The 19,671-nt window shown below is 47.1% G+C and overlaps 1 long non-coding RNA gene across 2 annotated transcripts; it reads right to left on the bottom strand.

The window, feature by feature from the left end:
• Positions 1-6,828: 6,828 nt before the first annotated feature.
• On the bottom strand, positions 6,829-15,943 carry LOC117797099. 2 transcript variants are annotated; one of them, XR_004621976.1, is made up of 6 exons: positions 15,802-15,943; positions 14,753-14,862; positions 13,605-13,695; positions 13,164-13,232; positions 11,939-12,059; positions 6,829-7,090 (listed from the first exon to the last, which is right to left on the bottom strand). It is a non-coding gene; the product is annotated as an uncharacterized LOC117797099 (long non-coding RNA). The 2 variants fall into 2 exon arrangements; XR_004621977.1 differs by lacking the exon at positions 13,605-13,695.
• Positions 15,944-19,671: the final 3,728 nt, after the last annotated feature.

Here is a 19,671-nt window from a genome sequence, read left to right as displayed (position 1 = left end):
CTCAAGGTCAACTGATAAGGTTTTAGCCTATGAATAAGCAAGGCCCTGCATTCCTGACTACAGAACCCATCCAGTTTATACTGGTTCTTGGAGCAGACCCATACCCCCTAAGATAAACTCCTACATCAGGGGCTGAATTTTACCTCATTCTAGTGTTAAGTCTCCCCTAAAATGAACATGGGATGTATGTTATATATATGTTTGCTCAATGCACATGCTTTCCTCATGAATAGTTCTAAGTTTCCCTGCCCTTTTCATCAATATGTATGCAATCTCCTACCCTGAATTTCCCCTTTAAGCCCCACTCCTTAACCCAGAATCTCAGAGATGGTCTTTGGACATCAGTCCACTGTCTCTCCAGGGTGCCAGCCTTCTGAGTAAAGCAACCCTTCCTTTCCAACCAACACTTGTCTCTGGAGAATTGGCTTTGTAGGGGAAGCTGCTGAACTTGGGTTTCAGTAGCATACATATATTGCTCTGATGCCACTCCTTGCTCACATCCAATCCACTGACCACAGAGACAGGACCATTTTATTACCAGCCATGAGGAGCTCAGGCTACAAATTACACAAAAGTGAAGAAATAACTATGCATATGTATACTCATTAGGAATATTTACCACAAGAAAAGGACACAATGAATGCAGGATTACCTCCGGGTGAAGGGAAACAGGGAGACACAGAATGGGAAGACCATGGATGCGGGTTATTGTCAAAAACCCTGGCTCTCATTTGAAAGGGTGAGCTTGCAAATGTTCATTACATCAAAAATAACTGACTGTATAAAAGTGAGCCGTGCATAGTGAGAGTATATGATGGAACAAAGACTATGATTAATCCAATTTTGTGTATCTGAGACCCACCAAAAGAAAGCATAAGAATTAGGTGGACTTGGGGAAAAGGTGTGTGGGAAGAGGTAGGAAAAGTGGTCCTGGTAGACAGAATCAGGTGTGCAAGAGCCTTGAGGAAGGGCCCAGGGAACCAGGGGAGGCTGTAAAGTTGCTTCGGAGAGAGTGGTCTGGAAAAGGGATGGAGAGCTGGATGGGGGGCCAGATCACACAGGCCTTGGAGGCATCTGGGTTTATGTCCTAAGAGTCTTGGAAAGCCACTGAAGAGTCATAAGCAAAGGAGTCACATGAGCAGATCTGCACTTGTTAGTGATCCCTATACTGCAGTGCGAGAGCCAGTCACAAGAGTGAGGGAGTGGGCGCTGGGGACCAGGAGGTTGCGAGTGAGGTCAAGGCCTGTGGCCTTCCTTATTTCTGACAATCCCTGTAGCCTACTAGACGCTCATGGGATTTTCCTCTGCTCAGGCCTCTCTTGACTTCAAGGGCAAAAGAAATGACCTTCACTAGACCCAAGGGTTGGAAATGGTGGGCCCAGGGAGCAAATGGTACATGATACTTCACTGCTAGCTTTATCTTTCTCCATCAACAGTGGCAATTGAAGACCAACTCTCTCGATTACTTAAGAGCAGCCCGTCACACTAATATGTGGGTTAATCGTCTTTCAGCTGCCCCACATAGTCTCACAATCTAGCTTCCCATGGAACACGAGGAATACATGTCCTTTTTATTCAAATGACATGGGCTTCTTGCCAAATCTACCACTGTTGTACTGAAGGTGCTTGGTGCTCCTTCTTGGCCTGTTTTCTCCACTCAGAGACCGCACAGGGGGTGCTAAGCATGAAAGCATTTGTTGTGTTGGAGCCACCCCCAGATAGTTCTCTCTAACCCCCAAATTTCTCTCTTGTAAATGGGGAGTAGAGGGAAGCCATTTTTGTTCATCCCATTATAGGTGAAAGTTCTTTTTTTAGGAGAATTTCAGTCTCAGCACAGAATGAGGAGGGATAGGATAAGGAGGGATAATTGTCTTGGATACACAGAATGCTGGTAATGTAAGCAGATGTATCTGAAACAGGGAAATCAAAAGATTGCCATATCTCCATGGCAATCAGCATGGAAACCCAATGGCAGGCTTTGTCTTTTTACTGGAATTCTCATCCCATACCAGGTAAAATTGTTTCTCACAAACAGATTGGTCAAGGTGGGAATTAATTGATGGTGTTGATGGTCAAAACTCACCAATACTAATGTCTGGGGACTCAGTGAAGACTTTAGTGGACCCTTGCCTAGGGAGACTGTGTGTTGTGGGAAAGATGAGTATAAGGGGAATTTCAAAACTGAGGGCCTGAATGACATTTAAATATATGCCCTGAAAGGCTAAGAAAGTGATAAAAATAGATTTATGGATGTAGGGAATAGAGAGTTTTCTTCCACACTCCTTCCACTAGCCCTAAATAGAACTATTTGCAGTGCACAGTCATATGCTCTGATCTTCAAGGCCCAGTGAGATGGGTCTGTGTGTGTACCTTGTCCCCAGCCCATCTCCCCTCAAAGGAGAGAAACAAGGATTTGAGTCTTCAGCTTAGCTTCCTGTAGAAGGCTATGTTAGTGTACCTGTCTCTACCCTGACACCACGCACATGGGTGAGGGAGTTCACCATGAAGGATTAGATCTGTTTGAGGAAGACTGTGCCTTCCCTCTGTGTGGGTCACTGCACCTTCCAATCCAGGTAGGACCCTAACCACAAAAGTGGTTGACAATGCAGGTAGTCAGGGCTAAGGCCAGGGAATAACTAGTTGCCTGATATTAAAATATCTTGTCTGATGACTCCCCTGTTTGCATTCAATCCACTGAGTGAAGAAAGAGAACTATTCGATTACCAGCCACAAAGATCTCAGGTTACAACTTATACAAAGGTAATGAGACTAATTCACTCTTGTTGCTTTTACTAGCTTATTACCCCTATCAAACCAGGTGTTGTCCAGTTCATGATAGTTTTCCCTTTGCCCCCATGAAGCCCCAATACTGAAGCTATGGCTCCCAGGGACACCTTGCACCCCTGAGTGAACCCAGATCCACCTTCAAGTCCAATCCAGATCTGAGCTGTCTCTCTGCAGCCCCCTAAGCCCTGACCTGGTTTTTGTTTCTTTCCCTAATATCCACCCCAGGCCGTCTTTCCTAAGCACTGCATCCCCAGAATCTTACTCTATGCCTTTGTTTTACTCTATGAGACAAATTACTCTCAACCTTTGTTCCCTTCTTTCAAGTCTTCTCCAGCTGGTCAATAAATATATTAAAAGCTACTCTTTTTTCTAGAGGTCCCATTTGCCTCAATTCATCTTTGTGTCTGCAGATTCCTTTATTTCTTCATTCACAATCCCACACTTTCACAAATGTGGGCCTCCACTGAGTGACTGGGTCTCCAGGCCCTGTGCTATCATGAATGTGCTGAAGAGGAGTGTCACCCACTTTGGGTCCCTGCCCAGTCCCCATCTCCATTTGGAAGAAAACTGCCCCTGTTCTGTAAGTCAGGCCTGAGCCCAGAGAAACAGCCTTGGGTGGGCCTCTTGCTTGCTTTTTGTTCTGTATAATTCCTCCCTCCTCTGGGTGGGCACCTGACGTCAGGGTGGACAACCTGAGAAAGCTCTGACCAAAAGCAGCTGAGAGGGAACAGCACAATTAATCAGGACCTGCCTCATGAATAGTTTGGTTGAGATGTATAATTCCATTTTCCTTATTTGTGGTATTTATATGCTATCAAGTTACTGTAAACACTGCATTTGCCAATACAGAACCATTGGCCCAAGGGGAAATACAGGGTTAGGTTCCTGTCAGCCTCTGATCACAATTTCATCAACAAATCAATACATAACCTCATTATATGTCTATTTCTGTTTAAAAACACCTTATTTAATATATATTGTTGTTTCATAAACATTGAATCCACAGCCAAAAGCACTACAGTGTATGCCTGAACAAAGCTTATCTAATACAAGTATTTTCTCCATGAGACACATCACAGGCTTCTTGCCCTAAGAACTAGAGAGCACTTAAGCACTAACTTTGGAGGTCATTTTAAACAGTGAAATCACCCACAGAAAGCACAAATACGCCAAAAACATGGCACTACACTGCAAAAAGGACACATATATAGAATGAGAACTCAGATTGGAACATGTGCATTAAGCTAGTCTAATTTTTTATCGTTCTGCACATGTCCACAAATGAATTCAAAAGCACCAAAGTATTGATTGGAGGGTTACAAATAAATTTTCAAGAGCAGAAGATTTTGCAGATATGAAATCCATAAATTATGAGGTTCAACTGCAGTTGGTTGCTCGCTTGCTTGGTTGGTTAACAGTAGGAACAAATTCTAACGGATCCAAAGACAGACACCAGTTTGCATATTCTGAGATGCCGTGGGAATCACAGAATTACAGAAGTCACAAGGCAGTAGAAACCTTGTGGTAACATCCTGCTACATGAGCTCTACTAAAAAGTCTGTTCCTTGCAATCAAAAAGCCCAATCAGTCAGTATATATCTACCCACATATATGACTCTTGCTTTGCCCTGGCAAGCAAAAAGAGTTTTGGTAAGGGTTGGTTTATTTCTAAAGGTCCTGGTAGAATAAAATTGGCACTTGAAGTCAATAGGACTGGTTATGCCACTTCCAGGTCATGTGACTGAGTTCTCTAAGTCAGTTGTTTCATCTGGATGGGACAGATACCTGCTGTCCAACTCCAGACAGCTGTCATGGAGGCCACGTGAGATCGTTATGGACTCACATCCTTGTTATCTTTTGATCCAGCCCCTAATTTTTCCAGAGGAGGACTCCAAGGCTCAGCAGGAGGAAGTGATTTGCAAAGATGGCTAACCAAGGAAATTCAGTATGTTGACACTGCCTTAGGGCAACTCTAAACCAGCCAACCTCACTCTTCCCCAAAGAGAGAACCACGCATTCCACAGGGGCTTGGGCAAAGCTGTCCTGCTGCTCTTATGGGGCAGCTAGTCTGCAGGCAGGCAACTCAGTGAGAAAATCAAGTTACTTGGTTTCCTTGCCCAGTGAAACAATATCCTTATTTTCCTGAGTAAGCATAAATGGTCAGGACATGGGGATTAGTGGTGTCACTGTCTACAGGCATGGAGAGTACTCAGACTTTTTCTCTCCCCCTGTAGCTGCAATTATCCCCAAAAAGTCAGAGTGAGTTCTGGATTAAAATAAGCAGTCTGAACCTGGAGGGTGGCAGGAGGATGGCAGAAAGAAACTTAGAGTAGCTCCCCAAGCAATACTTCCTGGGGCTCTCAGCCCCGTGTTTACACTCCTTTTCTCTGGTCTGGGAAATCAGTGTTTTCTCACAGTACATCCTGAAATTCATATCACCTGCCAGTTGATCTCAAACCACTCTCATCTCTAGCTCTTCACTTCAGGGCAGACTATTTGGGACATAAACCTAAGAGTAAAAGAAGATATTTTAGGGGAAGGGGGAGGCACAGACCCTTATTAAGCACCCATTCTACTATTTCATCAAACCACTCAATGTCCCAAGTATTATGACCATGTGGAATAGATGAAGCTCAGAATAGGTACTTGTCCATGGTCACACTGCTTGGAAGTGATGAAGTTAAGAGGGCAGCCCATTGTTGAAGCCGGGGGTGTCCCACAGCTTATTAAACCTTCTCAGGACTAAATGCCACTAATGAGAAAGATAAATGAATCGTGCTCCCGGGTGATCTGGGGCACAGTGGACATAACCAGTGGTATTCAGTCTGTATGGAATACTCTTCCTGACCCTTCATTGGGCAAACTCCCTTTCATGCTTCCAATCTTGGTCCGTCATCACTTCCTCCAGGAAGCCATTGCTGAACTCCCAGGTCTGGATTCAGTGGCCCTCCCATGTCCTCCAGTATTGTACTACCCCATGAGGGCACGTTACCAGTGTTGTACTGCTCGCCGATTGATTCATATGGTCCCAAGAGATCAAGGACCATGTCTGCCTCTGCGTCTCCAGCTCCCAGCGGACGGCTCAACATAGAATAGCTGCCCAAAGAATACTTGCTGAGTGACAGTTGACTCTAGTTGAACTTTCTATCCTGTGTGTGAATTGCCTTTAGAGAGAATAGCTCTCTTAGTGATAATCCAGCTGCTGTAAGCACATGAATAACCGAAAACAAAGAGACACACCCGTCCATGTTAATCCCACACCACATCCATTATACCCCATGCTCTTTGCACTCCAGCTACACTGGTCTTCTTGAATTCCTTAAACATGCTACATTCCCAATACCACAGGGCCTTTGTACATACTGTGCCCTTTAAGTGCATCACGTACTCTTTCTCACTAAGATCTCTGCTTAGTCATAGTTCATGTTCTTACAGCAACATATGCCTCTCCCTCCAATCATTTAATACATAATCCAGGTATGGTTGCCTGTCTCTCACACTATGATGGTAGGTATGGAGCCTCTTTCTTTGTTTGCTTTTTTACTCTTACGTCTCTAGCATCTAGCACAGTGGCTAGCATATAATAGAAGTTCAGTACAACGTGCAGGAAAAAGGAGGTGACGTTTACATCGAGACCTTGCAGGGTGAAGAGTATTCCAGTTTGGAGAAACAGTTTGAGCAAAGCTTTTGGAAGAGAGACATGCCATATTCAAAACTGAAGGAAGCCCAGTATGGCTGGACCATAGAGGATGAGGGGGAGTCTGACACATGGCGCAGTTATAGAGAGGCAGCCAAGGCCAGATGCTACAGGGTCTTACGCAGCATGTTAAGACCTTGGACTTGATGCCAGGGATAAAGGGAAGCCATCAAGGGGTTCTAAGCAGGTTGGTTATTCTCCTGTTCCTTACAGGAACCCTACTAACCCATGACATCACGTGCCACCACACTTATGAAGCTGATCTTTGTTTTGTTTTGTTTAAGTTTTTATTTATTTACTTGGCAGAAAGAGCACGGAGGGGAGGGGCACAGGGAGAGGGAGAAGCAGATTCCCCGCTGAGCAGGGACCCTCCCCCCAAACAATCCCAGGAACCCGGGATCATGACCTGAGCCAAAGGCAGATGCTTAACCAACTGAGTCACCCAGGCGCCCCCGAAGCTGGTCGTTTATGTCCACATATTCTTAGTGCCACCACGTTTAACTATGTCCATTGTTCTAACCTTCTGAGAGCATTTCGAGCCTTCACTGTATCTTGTCTTCCAGCTTGGTATCATTCCAGCAATTTGGGTGATAGAAAATAGCACCACTGTTAAGAAATATTAGAAAAAACAAAGGCAGTAAATTTTTTACAGGTCTCCTCTCCACCGCACAAATCCAGCATTTCAAGGAATCTTACCACAGTCTGTCAGAGACACAAGTTAACCAGCCTCACCCCTCTGTATTCTCTAAGTTTATGGGCTTTTTTAACTTCCCTTTTTGCTCCTCTAGTTCTTCCAATTTCTAGTTTTATGGAACAATATTTTAGGATAAGTGTGTGAGGAAGAAAACTTTCCGCGCTGACTTCAAGTATATACACTGGCTTTCTTTTTCCCCAAAGGAATGTGTTTTGTTTCTTTCTGCTATCTGACAAGTTTCAATACATAACTAGCTTGATTCTTGTTTATGTATATTTCCCAAGAAATCAGAAACCCAAGATCTGATAAGCATTTGGAACATAAGAAAAACTCCACTTGCTGACTCTTTGAGAGAGACAACGTCCTGGTTTGAAGCAACCATCACTGGGAAGTGAGTTCTGCGTCCCTTGGACACAGTTAGGACAGGATGAACCTCGCTGATAGCTTTTTGTTATGTGTGTTATGTGTGTCTGATTTTTTATTTTTGAGTGTTTTCTTTTTCCCTTCATCAGATCACATGTACAGCAGTAATTCCAAAATCGCCACTTTACCATTATCCAGTGTGAGCTATGAGATATATTTCAAACATCTAGAATCCAACTTTTGACATGCTTTCCCCAAATTTGTGAATTTTTAAAAAATTCAAAGTGAAGAGTTGTCAGGCATTTTCCTCTTTTGTTTATATCTGTAAGAAAACCGACACAAATTGGGGAAGAATGAGGAGGGGGAGAAAGGCAGTGGAGGAAAAGGATTGTGCCTTCTCTGCGGCTCTCATGCCAATCTTGAAAAACTAGTTGAAAAAGAAGCGAAATTACAGATTGGCTTTATCACATTGAGACTCAAAGAAAAACAATTCCTGCTTCAAAATCAGTAATACAACAGTAGAAAGAGACAGCACTGCAGACCGAGACCTGAGGCCCCCACCAGATGCTCAAGGCCTCTCTCTAGGGTCCAGCCCATTGGGTGTTTCAGCTTGTTGTCTACTCCCAATGGGCCCCCATTCCTCCATCTTGCCTATCAAGAGCCAGACAGCACCAGTCAAAGGTTGTGCTGAAACCCGAAGATACCGAGCTGGGCCACTCCACACACCCCCGCTCCCCCGTTATCCATAACACCACCCTCAGAACAGAAAGAAGCCAAATCTTTGTCAACTTCTCACTAAATCCATCAGCTTCTGGTCGTCCAGCAACTTTTTCCAGTTGCTTAGACCAGCCATTTGTTTTGGACTCTCAGCAAAGGTGGGTATTAAGTTTGCTGCTGTGTCACTGGTGCACTGGACCACACCCCATTTTCTGAACTCCATGGCCGACCTTCCCTTCTGCCGCAGTCACACGCACAAGCACAGCCAGGCATGTGCTGCCCAGGCTGGCCAATCCTTTATTAGATCAGAGTCTGTGACCTCACTTCAGGAATTTAACAAAGGAACAGGCATCCAAAAGCAAAAAATCTTCATTTGGAAGGAAACATATTCTTCCTGCAACATTTTTTGTCCAAAGAAGGTGCCAGAATGTTTTTTCGATTTCAGGTCAAATGTGGTTCACAAAGTGTCCTCCACTGACCAACGGGAACTTGAAGCTGCTGTATGGCATGCAAGTACTACAGCCCCAGATGCCACAACTCCCTCCCTCTAAGGTCACACAAGGCTCTAGAGAACAGTCCACGAATACCACGAAGAGACCCCAGGGCTGAAGTCGGGCGGCAAGCTGCGCATTCATAACGAGTCCATAGGGAAGCGAATTTTCCCAGACTCCCAAACCGGCTTACTGCCCCACCTCCCAGCCCTCACCTGGGGGTGGCGACTGACGTCAGAGGCTGGGAGCCTGATTCTGTTACCATCCCACTGATTAAATCCAGGTGCTCTGTTTATTTCAGAGTGCAAGAAAACACACCAAGAGCTTAAAGCATATGTTACAGACAGGAAACAGCACTCCAGAGACACCTACGTCTGAAACTTGAAGACCACGCAGGGCCTCTTCTCAAGCAGGGGCTGGGTTCTTCCTGGGCTGGGGCCCCTTTCTGTGCCTCTGGATAGACAGGGCACTTCTGCCTCCTCACGCTGGGCAGTTTGAGGCTCAGCTGGCTATAAATTATATATTTTAAATGGACTTAGTCGTCCTTTCTCCTTACATTTAAAAGCAGATGGATTAAACTTGATCCCAGCCATACTGTCTCAAAAGAGACAGTCCTTATAAACTGGCCATTTAAATCTCCCTAAAAAGTGTATTCGAAATGCACCGCAAGAACAAGAGTGGTATCTGGGGAGCCAGAGCAAGGAGCCGGGGAAGGAAGGGAGGATTCTGAGAACAATAACAGCCTCATTAAATCTAATTACTTTCCAGTGCTTACTGAGAGTCAGCAATGGGAAGGGAATTTGTGTATGGGATTTCTTTGCATTAAAGTGACCCCCCCCCACTCCCTGTCTCATGCCCAGGCACCTCATGCCTGCCTCCTCCCTTCCTGTCTCCCACATCAACAGCTCTGGGGAGATTTTAAAAAACCAATCAACCAATCAAAAAACTTTCCTTTCTTCCTTGACACATCAGAAGTTCTGCCGCTTCTGTATTTTCATGGGTGATATGGATCAGCAAGAAAATATAAAATCCCATCATCTCCTTTGAAAGTCTTAATGCCCAATGTACATCTGGCTTACAGTCTGGAATCCCACGAGCTGCGTGCTCTGGAGAACTCCAGTATCAGCAACCCAAGTCCCACTGTGAAACAAGCAGGCTGTGTGCCACCAGACCATGCACTACCCCACCAAAGAATGCAAGCAATGGAGAAAAGACTAGAAGGAAACTGGCTGAAATGTAACAGTGATGTGTCCACCTTTGATTGTGACCCTTAACCATCTATCAATTTACGCCAGGACGAGTTTGTTGGACTGATGAGGAAAACATGCTGACCAACACGGAAGGGCCGGTGCAAGGGCAGATTTGGAGAATTTCCAGAGACTAAGCTGTGAAGAGTCCTATTCTGTTGCTGACATCAGAATGAGTCATCTCCACCTGACTTCTATTCTTGATATCTTTACTAACCATCCCAATTCCTGGTAGAGTCCATATGAATCACATACCTACCGCTGTGCCTATGGGCAGGGTCCGGGGAATGACAGCCCAACCAGGACCACAGTAGGGGGTGGGGGAGGGCCCCTAGGGAGGGAATGCTTCCCAAGCAGAATCAGCAGGTGCTTGTGAGAAGTGATCGCCTCTGGGATGTCATGATTTCCCTGCTTTTGATGCTTTTCTGGGATATCTAACTGTTTTGACATTAAACTCCTACTGTTTTGCAATTAAGTGTGTGTGCGTGTGTGTGTGTGTATACAAATATATATGTATATATGGCTCAGAGAATGCTTTAGCCTAGAGGGTTTCCATCCAACACTGAAACGCTGAAAGCCCTGGTAGTAGAAAAAGCCTCACGGGTGACAGGTGCTCTACCAGTTTTGTTCAGTTAAAGTGGAATAAGGAACAGCTACAGAAAGGGAAGATAAAAGCCAACTACCTCCCATGTAGAGCCGTGCTACCCACCTGCAATGACCCAGGACATGTGACAACATACCCCCGCAACACACACACACACACACACACACACACACCAACTCTATCGCTCTTCCCCTTCTCTTCAGAGAAACAGCTAACAGACCCACTTTAGGGAAGAATTTCCTGTCTTTGATTTGTGCTTACAAACAAAGCAGAGGCTAAGTCTCTCCCTCAGTCCACATCACTGTCTGCCCCCTGGAACAAAATACAGCCTCATATTTGAAGGACTGTTGTGTTGAAATAGCAGAAGGTGACAAAGTGGACCTGTTTGTGGACTCCCACTAGCCCACTGAAGCTATTTAGCAGAGGAGGCCTTCCCTCTGCCTCTAGATGACCGCTCAGCAAGGTAATGACTTGTTTCTGTTCGACGTTCTCTTAGAAAGGGTCGCTTGGAGAGAAACAGCTCGCACTAGTCCAAGAGGGCAGGTTCAGGCCTCCCTCTGGACAGCTTGCTATGTGGAAAACCCGTACAAGACAGCCTGACATTTCCTTCCGGTGACTGAGGCTGCTGTTCTTTCCCTGAAGGGAGTAACCATGGCCAAAACAGAGTCAAAGCCTGGCTAGTTTTTAAAGAATTTGAACTTGATATTTCCCCCCAGTCAAGGACTTGGTCAAGACAATTTTATAGAGAGAGCAGAAGACATGAAAAAGGACACCTGAAAGAGGGAGGAAGAGAGAAAGAAGGGACTTCATATAAGGGAAGGAAATCCTCCAGCTGCCTGCGGACGGCCACTCTCTGTTCCCATGCCATCATCCACCTGCCCCCACTCGTGGCCACTGAGGCCCCATCATCACCGACTCATAGGAGCCAGAGCTCTGCAGAATGTATTTAGCTTTGAAAAACTCTGCCCTTTGGGGGCTATGGCCTAGAGCCCCTTTGCCCAACTCTCTCACTGCCATCTATGAAGACCTCATTTAGGCTCGAAGGCTGCTCAGTAACCCCAGCCACCAAAAGAGACACAAGGAGCAGTGGCTTCCCCTGAGCACATCCTTCAAAGTTATCATTTTAAGGTGACAAGATGGTCTTCAAGGCGAGGAAGAAAACACATTTGAAAAAGCAAGACGGTGAGGCACAGGGAGGAGTTCTTCAAACATGGTTGTCTTTGTTAGGGTGCTGCTCCACCCCTCCCCCTGCAGTGGTACCCATCCAACCCCTCTCCCCCCCGCCCCCGGCAGCTCTGCCCCTGGGCTGCCCTCCCCTCTATGCACCACCGGGCTCACCTTCTCCGCTCTTGCTCCCTCTCAGGGAACCACCACTGGGCCTCTGGACTGCGGCAGGCACCCCCACATTCAGCTCCATCATCTGGACGTCCTTTTCTACGGGTTAGTCATGTCTCCTCATCTGAAGTGTAGACTCACCGAGGTTAAGGGTTGTATCCTGTTCTTTGACTACGCTCCACACACACCCTTCACCCCTCCAAGCCTACCCAACTGCGCACATGGTGGGCCCCTTCAGAACTTCCCCCACACTCTAGCCTGTGGGCCCCGGGCCTGCTGCTGGCAGCCTTGTCCAGTGCTGTGGTGCTGAGAGGTTCCACTGGCCAAGTCACAAACCCCCACCACAGCTGGGGCGAAGCTGATTGTCCGGGTCTGTCCCTCCACGTGCCCTCAGCTCATTCCCTGTCTTGGCCATCAGATGGCACCACGGTTCCACAGGTCACCCAGGACTGTGCCTGCTGAAAGGGGAGATTTACCACCCTGCCACTTTCCTCCTCCCATGGAGTGTGCCGCCCGCGTGGATGGGATTCCCAGCCCTCAGATGCTCTCTGGAGAGAGTCTCAGGACTCTCAGAATGTCCGGGGCAGCATTCTGCGGTCTGGGGCTGGAGCTGTCCCACCACACACATCTACACAGGGCACATTAATTGCCTGGCACAAGGGAACACAGCCCCCCTGAGCACGGAGGACAATGGAGCAGGTATGCAGGGGCCCAGCAGAGTCCCCCAGGAGCTCTCGACTGGGGAGGCTCAGGGAAGAATGAGAAGCCCAGCTTTATCCCTGAAATACCGCCTTTAAAGAATGTTCCAGATTCGCCAAATCCACAGGCTCCTTTTGTCTCCATCTGCCTCTGGCCCCACTCCCCCTTTCCTGATTTGAGCAGGGGACTCAAACACTTGCTAAGTATTCCCTGATGAAGGTCATGGTAGACAAAGGGAAGAAGGCACCCAGAGGACACTCTGCCCTAGAAGCCACGTTCTCCCAAATCCAACATTTTCTTCCTGAAGTCACTTTGATTAATAAGCCTTTCTATTAAGCTCTCAGCAAAAAGATGAGAAAAAAAGTATTTACCCAGTACATTTATTTTTACCAATTGAGCTTTCTTCCCTGAAGGCCAGCAGATTGGATGATATTGAATAATCTTGATTTCAAATCACTGCAATGCATGCTGTGGCCTCAACAGCAGCCAGAGGCTCCCCACCCACCCCACCCCCGCTGTTTTGTCTGACCTGGGCTGAGGGTCTATGTGTGCATCCCTTGTTACACCCTTCGGGTACTGGAAACAACCTGTGGAGCCTCTGATGATGAGAAAGAGGAAGAACAAAGGAGCACAACTTTAAATAATTAGCTAACAACTTAAAGGATACTAACATTTTAACTTAAAAAGACCATACGATCAATGTAGGATATGTTAATTACATGACAGCTGTCACATGGAACTACACAGAGTATATGGGGGTTCATCTATAAGTTGAGATTTATGTTGAATTCACACAGTCCCCAGGACAGATTGTAGATTTTAAAGTTCTCTTTTCTCTCTTTCTCTCTTAGACACACACATGTGCACACACCTATCCTTGAATCAGACGTCAATTGGTTGCTTATGCCAGAAACTCTTCCCTGACCCACCAAAATCAAGTGTGACATGCTTCAGAGAATCTGAAACTTACTCTGAATTATAAATATTTGTGGGCCCCACTGCAGTGTTAGAATCTTGAGAAAAGCAGCTGGGCTCCAGTCTTCTTTGGTGTTCACACTGGGCTGGACAAGATTTGTGAAACCAGTGAATCCATGTGCACGGGCACATGTTGCACGTGCACGCACACCCAGACTCTCACAAGTGCACCCTTTAACCTAAGAACTAGACTCTAAAGGAACCTTCAGGAGAGCCGCCAGGGTCAGACGCTCTCTCCCAACACTCAAGGGATGCTTTTCTAAAAGCCAGGTTGCCGAGAAAGGAGCTGATGTAGACACAAGCGGTCCAAACTGCCCAGCCTTCAAGTTGGTACCTGCAGACCACAGCTGGAGGCTAGGGTCGGGACACAGACACAGCTGGGCTGCGTGACATCAAGTCAGTAGCAAACAGACTCAAATAAGGCATACGGGAAGCCTCTCTTCCTTCTAGTGCCAGCAACCTTTCACTTCTGACAGCCCAAGGCCAACACACCCTTTTCTAGCTGCTTCCAGCCCCGGGATCGCCTGCAGGGAAATTGCCCAGCTTGTCAGGCGCCTCAACCACACCCACTTCATCTCCCCACTTCTTGTCTCTTCAGCCCCAGTTAGTGAGCGCTTCAGTACACCTCTCCCTCCAAGCCATGCCAGGGCCAAGTTGCAGAAACCGCCCCCCCACGCTTTCTCCATCTCCGCCCCCACCCCATCTCTCTTTTTCTTTCAATCTCTTTCCCAGGGTCTCTGTCTCCCTCCAATAGGATCCATGACCTGCTCTTTGGGATTTTCCCTCTCACAAAGGATCTACATTTTCTGGGACTGAAAATAAATGCCTAAAAATGTTTAAAATCAGAAGACTTGTAATCATGCTCTCCCGCAATATTTTCTGTTGGCCAGAGAGAGTAAGGGATTCTTGCTCTCTGTTCCTCTTGGCTTAATAAGGAGCTAGGGAGGCCAGCACAGCTTTTGGGGTATGTCCAGATGCTTCATGGAATCAAAAGGCCCCACAGAAGTCAGGTCTTCCCTGTGGTTTCCATTCGATGACCTCAACTTCGCTGTCCAAAATATTCTGCCCCCCACCCTGGCCCCCAACCTCACCCTGGACTCTCTCTCACCCTCCCATGGCTTTCTGCGCCCTCAGAGCACTCACCTCTGCCCGAATAGTATCATGGGTGTGTTCATTCGCCTGTCCATGGTCTGCCTTCTCCACCAGAATTTAAGCTTCTCCAGGGCAAGAACTCACCTAACTTAGTCTTGTAGCTGCAAAGCAGGGACAAATGCCCAGACACAGTCAGAGTTTGATAAATGTTTATCGAATGAGCCAGTGAGTGAGTGAATCAGATCATTCCTGGGCTGCACCCTCTAGCTCAGTCTCCTAAGCTCTTCCCCTCGGCCTCTGTGTCTGGGCTCCCCTGGACTTCAGTTCCTCTGCTCACCCTTCTGTTCCTGGGATCAGACACACCTAATTCTCTCTCCTCCACCCCCTAATTTATGGCCACCCCTTCCAGATCTCCACCCTGGTGGCTTCCCCTCAGCAAAGCCCCTCACCACCACCCACCAACCCCAAGAGATGTCAGGCTCCCATTACACATTTCAGACCTGCCTGTACCTTTTCTTCACAGCATTTAGCACGGTTGGCGGTGTTAGGTTGATTTGAGAGATTATTTACTCAGTGACTGCCCCTTCTGCCCCATAACTGCTTTTTTCTTACCAATATGTTCCCTGTTCTTAACACAGTGCCTGGCATATAGCAAGTGCTGAATACATATTTGCATTTGATCTTTTTTACAACTAAATGAACCAGTTTCCTTCGAACCCTTGAGTTTTGGGGTAAAGGGTACAATTTATAAAGAAAGAAGTCATGTCCCAGATTACAAGTTTTTTAAGTCTTTCTGGGCAGACTTCCCCAAATGTTATTGTTTTCACAAGCCAAACCACAGAGGATTGGACCCATTATTTTTTAGCTATATACCAACCATAATTTTTTAAAGTGGCTACTCAAAAGGATGGAGAGTTGAGGTCAGGGGTGGGTGATAATGGTGGCACAGAAGGGCCTAAGAAAAAGTAAAGGTTACTAATTAATTCTGAGTATTAGCTATCTTCCCACCCCACCATCCTATTAGGAAAAGCCAAAAATCAATTCCATTGTCACAAAACACCTCAGCAATTAAGACTGTGACTATATCTGCTTTTACTTACTGCCGCAAGATTACCAAGACAACCTCTGATCCCATTTCATAGCATCTTGGAACATTAAGCCATCTAGAGGAATCGTGCCATCCAACCTTCTCATTTTAAAGATATGGGAACGAAGGCCCACATGCCTTCCAGGTTCACAGAATTCAGCCCTGTCTCCTAGAATCGTACACCACTCCCTTGACTGCAGCTTTGTGATTTTAACAGTAGCTAAAACTTCCAACAATCCCTTTGGCTGTCCGGAACATGGTGAGTAACACAAGGCTCAAGACTGCTGGTAAGAGCAACATGCGTGCCTTCAGCACCCAGGGCATTTTCACTTGGGTTTCCTCCAAACCAGCCTCTGAGACAAGCGTTTGAGTGCACGCATTTGATTCCAGAAGGGATGTCAGGAAGCGGGAGGGTATGGGGAGATGAGATGGTGAAAGAAAGAAAGCCCGTAAAGGTGGGGCTATTTCTTATCTCACTGAGTACATCCCAGGTTGGACCCATTGGGGACCAGGCAGCTGAGTTTCTTACCTCCCAGCTCCCACCCCTCCTCAAATGCTCTTGTTCAGGAAACTGATGAGTGAGCAGCGTGTCCAACCTCCCACCAGCCTGCTAGCTGTGTTTCCTCAGACACAGCTCCCCAAGCAGAAGCTGGGGGGATCCCGCCACAGGCAGCCTCTAAGGTAGGTCGAGGGGCATTGGCAGACTCTCCACAGTGCTTGGGTAGGCCGTGCAGAATGCAAAGCCGGTAAGGCATACTGTCTGATCTCAGATCCCTGCGGCAGAGAAGGACCTTAGCAATCACCTCCCCAGAGGTCGGCAAACATTTCCTGTAAAAGTCCAGATAGTAAATGTTTTGGTTTTGTGGGCGGTATGGTCTCTATCAGGACTACTCAGTTCTGCTGTTGGAGTTGGCAAGCAGCTGTAGAGAATATGTTAAAAAAATGGAGTGTGGCTGTGTTCCAATCAAACTTTATTTACAAAAACAGGGTGGGGGACTGGATTTGGCCCTAGGCCATAATTTGCGAAACCCCCCCCAATATAAACAGATCTTTTTATGTTAGCCTCCAGGAAATGGAGACCCACAAACCTGACATTGGCTCAGGGTCACAGTTAGGGACTTGCTTCTGAGCCTGGTCAGGTTTCCCAGGAGTAGGCTTTTGGTCTGAAAGGACTCAGGTCTCTCCCAGGCCTCAAATTGCTTGTGTCTCAGCCAGCAGAGCCAATCAGAACTGAGATCCTGCTGACTAAACCCTCAGGGGTTTAACCCTAAACCCACCTCTGCCCTGGAGGGTGTCCTTACTGGGGAAGGAGTTGAGCTAAATGCACCAAACAGGACCTTGACAATATGCGGCAGTACAGGGAAGCCAATCTCGTTCAGTAGGAAAGATCTATGAAAGTCTCTGAGGTCTCCCATAAAAGGCAGCGCTTGGGGTTTCATACACTCACGGTGTTACGTATCTTGCTGCTTTTGCCTCCAGATCCAATTTCTCTCCTTCCCCACCCTGCTCTAAGCCCCTGGAGAATGAACTACGTGAACTACAACAGCAAGCTCATAACTTCTGACCTCCTTTTGGATTCAGCAGTGGGAGACACAGGGGAAGAAAGTAGGATTGGGAAATTTACTCTCCCCTCCCCCTCCCCAAGGGGTTACAACAGACTGCCTCCCTCTACCAAGGTCCCCTTGTTCCTTCAAGTTTGGGGTGGTTAATCTCCCCCTGATCCCAGCTCTAGCGTTCTACACTATCTTTCATGCCTTCTCTACATTTTCCCCACACCTTTGTAAGAGACCCTGTATTAATATCCCTCAACTCACCCTATTTCAATGTGCCACCTGTTTACCACTGGGCTCCTGACTGACAAGATACAGCATGCATCAAAGGCATGTCAAATTCTGTGTGTGCCATGGAACTCTGTGGGGAAAGACAATCCTCTCCTGGTTGGTTGAATACGGAATGGGCCTTGAAGATGGGGTATAGAGAGGCTGAAAGACATGCGTGGGGTAGGGGGGCAATGCCTGGAGGCAGAAGGAGGATGGTATGTGGTGGTGGTGGACTTCAGTTCCTTCCCCCAACCTCAGCAAGAGGAGAAAGGCCAGGAAATGCAGGCAGGATCCTGTGAAAAGGTGAAAAGAACCTGCACTCCAAATGGGGAAAGAGTCTGTCCCCAACCTTCCAGCTCTTGTCACAGCGCCAAGTGAGGAAATTAACCAGGATTGCTTCAGAGAGTGGGAGAGAGCAGGCATGCTCCCAAAGGGATCCCAGTGTTCACCGCAGACATCCAGTCAATCCCAACAGCTGCAGCGCAGTCAGGGAAACGTTACAATTCTTCCCAGCAGGGTGTGGGGTCAGGTTCAGGGGCCAGTGACACTGATGAATCCTGCCCTGTGCCTTTGGGGCCAGACCCAAGGTCCTAGGCAAAGAGCTGGAGGCTGAAGAAACCTACAAGGCACAGTGGTTACCAGGCCTCCAAACGACTGTCCTGCTTTCCTGGTAGATTATCTACTGGGAAGAAAGCTAACATTTTGGTCACAGGAGAGCAAGGCATCAAAATCATGCCCCTCATCCCTTCTCCCAGTACAAACCCAGAAACACGGAAAAGGAAAGTACACAGGGACACATAGACACTCTCAAGAGCCAGGATACGTCATTCCCAAATGGATTACGTGGCCCATTTAGCGCCTTCCCTGTGGATTATTGAGGCACTATCAGGGTCAGAGCTCTATAAATTGGAGGCAAAATTCATGCAGGTTTCCTGCAGTTTATCAAGCTGGTAACTCCCTAAAACCAAAAGACAGGGCAAGAATGTGCCAAAGAGCTAAGGAGGGAGGAGCTGGGAGCTTTAGGCAGTTAACACTGGATTGAGGACACAAGATTTAGCATGCTGCTCCCTCAGCCCAGGGGTATTTGGGGGAGGATCTGGTTCTTCCACTTGACCTCGGCCTCCAAGGCAGGAGATGCTGCCCCTGGTTATTTTTTATGGATTCATTATGCTCACATTTATTTTCTTCTGCAGGGATTTGTAATTTTAATCCATGCTGACTCTTGAGCTTTCTAAATTTACTACCTTCGAAAGAGCAGCTCTTCCTTTTGTTTATCCTAATTTATAATTCTTCCAGGAGTGTGCCTAAATTGGGGATTCTGGAAAGTCTCTTTTCTGTCTTAATCCCACTCATCATCTTATGAGACTTGGTTCATTTTGCTTTAGAGTCTCATTCATCCAATTGACATCTGTTAATTGAGTACCTACTATGTGCCCGCAAGTACACTCTCTGGCTCCTTGCCCCTCATTCCTTGGATCGTTTTGACTCATTCCTTTGGATCCCTGTTGGTTCCCTTGACTTAACCATTGGAGTAGCTTCATTGGCCTGCAAAGGTGGAATGGAAGTATCGCCACTCCTTCCTCACATGCCGACCGTGGCACAGAGGTATCCTACTCTCAGAGGACCGCTGCAGGGCTGCAGTCTCACAGAGCAGAGGCGAGCACAGCAGTTCACAGACGTGGGCTTAAATCCTGGCTCTACTGTCTCTCAGCCTGGTGATCATGGGCATGCTGAGAAACTGCTCCGAGCCTTAGTCTCCTAATCTATAGAATGGGGAGAATATCACTTTGCTCAAAATCCTTGTTGAGGAGTCAAGAGAAAAAACTCTCATGTGTGACACGGAGAAGTTCTCCATATGCACCCAGACACTTGTTTGCAGAAACAGGGCCTTTCCGGGAGAAGAAGACACAAAGCTTCATAGGAGGCAGGATGAGGTTAGCAAGGTAAGAGCTAGGGCTTCTTTGACCTTCTAACATAATGCAGGTGTTGAGGAGAACACAAAATTAGCCATTGCCAAGTGTGGCTTGCCCCTCCGAGCTGGAAGGTCAGTATCCTCTCTTGCT

Source organism: Ailuropoda melanoleuca, chromosome 18 (assembly GCF_002007445.2).
Source record: "Ailuropoda melanoleuca isolate Jingjing chromosome 18, ASM200744v2, whole genome shotgun sequence".
Taxonomy (NCBI): Eukaryota; Metazoa; Chordata; class Mammalia; order Carnivora; family Ursidae; genus Ailuropoda; species Ailuropoda melanoleuca.
Note: the sequence above shows the minus strand (reverse complement) of the source record. Positions and strands in the feature narration are given on the sequence as shown.